Below are 6,000 nucleotides of genomic sequence, written 5' to 3' on the forward strand. Positions count from 1 at the left end.
ATCAAAATATGTGGATGATTGAAATTAAAAAAAAACGTAACCCTAATTTCTCAGAAACCCAAATCGATTTGGGGATTTTTCTCTCTGAAAACCCTAAAGCGCTGATCTTCTCGTGGTGTGAGGAGATGGCAAAGACGAAGTTCACTAAAAATGGAAAGGAGGTAAGGAGATCGCTGAGGCATTCCGATTACGGAGTTGAAGAAGCGGTTCAACAGTCAAAGAAGGGTGGAAAAGGTGGTGATGGGAGCGTGTTTGAATCAAAGAAATCGGTGATTCGTGGAAAAGGCGGTGCTTCTGTGAGTTTGTCATCGCCGGAGAAATCGAGGAAGAGTAAAAGAGTTGAAGGGAAATCGATGCTGGCATCTACAGAGGCGTCGAAGACAAGGCGGGTAACTTCATATGGGTCGCCTGTGTCATCTCCGGAGAGGGCCACGAGGCGTGGGACACCATATGGTGGTTCAACTCTGTCTCCTAGACAATCAAAGAAGCAGAAGGTCGATGGTGGGTCAACTGTGGCTCCTCCTGGAAACTCAAAGAAGAGTCAGGTAGATGGTGATGACATAGAAGAATGTCCCAGAGTGAGACAAATGAGATGAATCCTCCAAGTGAAGACAAAGAAGAATGTCCCCAGAGTGAGCAAATGAGATGAATCCTCCAAGTGAAGATGAGAATGGTATTGCTGGCATTGAGGAAGAAAACAATAGAGATTTGGGTCTTTATTTTGGTGATGAAGCAAGAAATGATGACTGTGAGGTTGATGAAGACGAAGGGGATGATGATGCATGGGATGATGATAAAATTCCTGATCCTGTGTCATCAGATGATGATACCTGCTCAAGCTTACAGAGCAGACACTGATCCAGCGGAGCTCCTTCAGCTTGGCAAGACATTTTCAGATGCTGAGGACTTCAAACATGCTTGTCTCAGGTAAACCCTCAAAACCAGATACAACATCAAGTACTACAGATCCAGTAGATTGATTGGATGCAAAATGTGCTGCTGAGATGAGAGATGATGAGGGTCCATGTCCCTGGATGGTCTACTGTTCTTATGATAAGAGGAAACAGAAGTTGATGGTAAAGACATACGTCAATGACCATAAGTGTGATAAGACAGGGCATTCCAAGATACTTAAGAGGTCAACAATTGCAAGTCTATTTTCTGAGAGGTTAAGGCTGAATCCTAAGCTCACAGCAAAGGAGATACAGGCTGAGATCTTGAGGGAGTATCAGATGGAAGCCAAAGAAAACTCATGCATTAAGGCCAAGACGAAGTTGATGAAAGAAAGGAGGAAGACCCATGAGGAGCATTTTGATAAAATCTGGGATTACCAAGAAGAGATCTTGAGGAGCAATCCTGGATCAACCATGGACATCGAGACCATTCCAGGAGCCACAGTTGGAAGCCAGCAGAGGTTCTACAGGCTCTACATGTGTTTCCAAGCACAAAAGGAAGCATGGAAGAAGACTTGTAGGCTAGTTATTGGCTTAGATGGAGCTTTTTTGAAATGGGACATCAAGGGGCAGTTGTTGGCTGCGGTTGGAAGAGATGGAGACAATAGGATTGTCCCTATTTCTTGGGCTGTAGTGGAGATAGAGAATGATACAAACTGGGATTGGTTTGTGAAGCATTTGGCCTTGGATTTGGGATTGGAAGATGGGAAAGCCTTTGTTATAATGTCTGACAAACAAAAGGTAAACACTTTGCTTTCATGATTTTTTTGGAATGTTTGATTCTTGTTTCTGATTTTTTTATCTCTGATCTTGTAAGGATTAGCGAAGGCAGTTCATACCCTCCTTCCAGAAGCTGAGCATATGCAGTGTTGTCGCCATATATACGAGAACTGGAGGAAAGGTGGAAAAGATCTAAGGTTACAAAAGTTCTTCTGGTTCATTGCAAGGAGCTACACTCCTGGTTTGTTCAAGTACAACATGGAGGAGCTTAAGTCCTATGATTCAGGTGCACATGCATCTCTGATAAAGACAAAGCCAGAGACTTGGTCTAGAGCTTTCTTCAAGATAGGCTCCTACTGCAATGATAATCTGAACAACTTGTGTGAGTCCTTCAACAAGACCATCAGGGAGGCTAGGAAGAAGCCTCTGCTAGACATATTAGAGGAGATAAGGCGCCAAAGTATGACTAGGAACTACAACAGGTCTAAGATGGCTGACGATAGGAAGACCAGATTCACCGAGAAGACACATAAAGAGTTAGATAGGGTTGAGAAGAAATCCAAAGAGTGTAGACTGCCTTGGGCAATTGGGCCAGAGACTGAGGTGGAGTATAAAGGCCACTCATTTGTTGTGAGTTTGGAGAAGGAGACTTGTGCATGTCGAAGCTGGCAAATCAATGGTATTCCATGCGTCCATGCTGCTAAGGTCATCCTTGGTGTGGGCATAAAACTTTCTGAATTTGTTGCTCCTTGCTACACAACCCCTAAGTGGCATGAAACCTACAGTTATGAGATAAGACTGTAAATGGGATGATAGAGTGGCCTCAGACCAATAGATTAGGTGTGATTCCACCACCTAATCGAAACGGCAATCCTGGTAGGCCTAAAAACCATGATAGAAAGAAGGGAACCAATGAGACAGTGTCTACTACCAAGCTGAGCCGTGTGAACAGAGTTATGACATGCTCTAATTGCAAAGAAGAAGGCCACTACAAGAATACATGCCAGAGTGCTTCTGTTCAGAGTCCACCTAAGAAACCAAGAGGCAGACCAAGAAAAAATCAGGTTAGGGTCTTAGTTTTTTAGCTATTGGTAATGTGTCTGACTTTTTTGAGGTTATTGACAATTCATTTATATGATACATGGACTACATTTTGAAGAGTCACAAGGCTCCCAACATCCATTCTCATCCTCATTTCCTCAATCCTCACAAGCTCAATCCTCACAAGCTCACTCCTCACAAGCTCAAGCATCACCGTGGGAAGTTCTCCAATCTTCACATGGTCAATCCTCACAAGCTCAAGCGTGGGGAAGATGGTTCTCTTAGATCAGTTTTAAATGCTTTTGGAACAAGAACTACTCTTTTGTTTTGTTGTGTGTTGGTGTGTTATCTGCTCTTTTGTGTGTTGATGATGGTGTGTTATCTTTTCTTCTGGTGGAACTACTCTCTGTTTAGTCTCTTGTGGAACTAGTTTCTTTTCTTTTGGTGTGTTCATTTGTCCTTTTGGAACAACATTGAAAGGCTGTGGTTATTTACTCTTTTATTTTGGTGTGTTCTTACATAAACCATGAGTCCAAATCATTAGAATTACATAAACAGAGTCTTAAAACATTAGACTTATATAAACCATGAGTCCAAATCATTAGAATTACATAAACAGAGGCTTAAAACATTAGACTTACATAAACCATGAGTCCAAATCACTGAAACCATTAGAGTTACATAAACAGAGTCTCCTAGTAGCTTTTCAAAGACAACCCATTTGCTTTATCAAGCATGATCAACACAAGACATATCACAATGCTTAAACAAACGATCAGAAAACCCACTTTCATGATCACATTCAGCTTCTTAAGTTCATTGCTCGCCTTCCTGACATCTTCTTTCAACTCTTCTTCCACAGTTTTGATGCCTTCGATCTCCATTTTAATTTTCATAAGATCCAATGCAAAGCACTCAACTTTTGGCAATGCATCGTGAACCTCTTCGTAAACAGCTTCATCTACCCATTTATACAAGTGATCCTGGACACAAATAGAATCATGTTTGACTATTAAATCTCGCTACCTAGCCATTGAAGCTTTATGTTCAAACAATTTCTTAAACACAATCAATGGCACCCATAATCAAATTAAACACTTACATTTCGAAACGTTGGGCATCTAAAGAAAGTTCTTCCTGGATTTTGCCTCGATTTTGATGTGTATATCCCAGTGCTTCGACCTCAGTCCCATTTCTCCGGAATACCACGAATACCCATCGTATTCACAGACGAATCCTCACAACCCGAACTCATCATGCGATACTCGAAGAAGGAAAGGTGAGAATCAAGCTTCTTAAGGAAGAAATTGAAGAGAATCGAGCTTAGCTTCTGGGAATTTAAGATTTTGGGAATTAGGGTTTATAGACATCTGAAGAGAAAACGTCGTCGTTTCATTTTGATTCATTTAACTCGGATTTCTTATTTTAAAAAGAACTATGTTCGTCAATCCATTGAAAGGTCCACTAGCTCAGTGGCACAACCCCTACCATTAATCACGAGTGCACGAGTTCGATTCTATGGAAGCACAAATTTTTAATAACAAAACTACCTAAAATGACGTCGTTTCATTCATTTGTCTTTAATCAGACAAAGAGATGAAACGACGTCGTATAAGTAAACGCCCAAAATTAACGTTGACTTAATGCCGTCTAAAATATCTGTTAACTCTGCTAACGGTGTTTTAATCTGGTCAGTCAATCCTAAGTTTCTTAATAAACTAAAAAAGTCAACAAAAGTAAAGTGTTTTATTGGCCAGCCAATATGTCCATGTTTCTTTTGGCAATTTGTGCAAAGTTCGTGCTTTTTTTGGCCGAATTCCCGAACATCAAACATGATTAGGATAGATTTATGACTTACGGCTTCAAGTTTCTGGGAATTGAATGCGGTGGTGACATAAATCGTTGGTGTGGAGTTAGGGTTCGTCAACGACAAAAAACAGGAAGACGTAATGGGGGTGTTAGGAATTGAAGACGACCGTGACCTTCGAAGGTGGTGATGGAGAAGGAGGTGTCGGAGATCGGATATGGAAGTGTCGGAGAAAAAATCTCTTTTGGCGTCGTTCCTTGCGTCTGCGAAAGAGAAATCGTTTTTCTATTTTTTTGCTTATACACAATTAAAAAATTATTTCTATAAATAAAATATAATGGCAAAAGTGTAAATAATGGGGCTTAGGCTGGTTTTTTGGTATTTTTGTTTCCCTTATAAGTTATTCTAGTAAATACAAAATTATAAGAGTTATTCTAGTCATTACATGTATAATTTGAGTCATTTTGAATAATTTCTCTAGGTTTTTTTAAGGAAAAAATAATTTAATAGGAAAAATAAAAGAATTTAAAGTTGATACAAAGAAATAAACTTCACTATTAAGATAATAACCACAACACATGCATAGACATGCACTAACCATAAGTGCATTCAAGCCTTTTATATATATAAACAGTAAGTGGACTTCTCTGCATTCTTCTCATTGAGTTTTCTGTTGGAAAAAGTGTATATTACTGATCTCTGAACATATACAATTTTGATAAAATGGATAAAAATACAAGTAAGCTCGAGAGTTATTGATTAGCTATCATGTAAGAAACTTGGATCCCCTTGTTCTTCTCCTTATTCGTCCCTTTATAGCAGTTTTCAAGAGGGTCATAATGGTGGCACGATCTCCGGAAAATATCTGGTGCCTTGAAGACCTTTTTAATGTCTCGATTGGTTTTACGATTTGGGTTGACTAGGTCAGATCGGCGTTGACTTTATTTCAACCTTGGGGTGGGCCTTTTTTTCTTCTTGGTCATGTCATCATCTTATCGAGCCTTTAAACTATTGGGTCGGACACTAGGACCGGGTTTGGAGTGGGAGGAAACCCACCTCCAATAGTAGCCCCCTGGAGTCTGGTGTGTCTCAGTTTGCTAGCCATGTCGGGTATTGATTATGGTGGAGTATCTGAGACCGGTGTTCTGTAGATTTCAAAACCCGATCCAAGATTTTGGTTTCTCAAATTAATTGTCAATTTGATCCGAAACTCGATTGATGTGAAAAGGGATTCAACTTTTCTTTCTTGGAAACTGAATCGTTTGTGGACAGGTTATCATGTCACCCTTCGTTTAGAAAGAGGGTTTTATTTCTTATCTGTTATAAGTTAGTTTCTTTTTATACATTTCTCCAATATTTATGATTCTTGTTTCTTTCATCTCCTTATTTGCTCATTTTTATCTTTCCTTTTTGATGACGCTTTTGGTCATAAGAAGTCTCAGGTGGTGTTGCTGTTGAAGAACAAAGGCTCTCTGAAGT

The sequence above is a fragment of the Brassica napus genome, chromosome C6 (assembly GCF_020379485.1).
Source record: "Brassica napus cultivar Da-Ae chromosome C6, Da-Ae, whole genome shotgun sequence".
Classification (NCBI taxonomy): Eukaryota; Viridiplantae; Streptophyta; class Magnoliopsida; order Brassicales; family Brassicaceae; genus Brassica; species Brassica napus.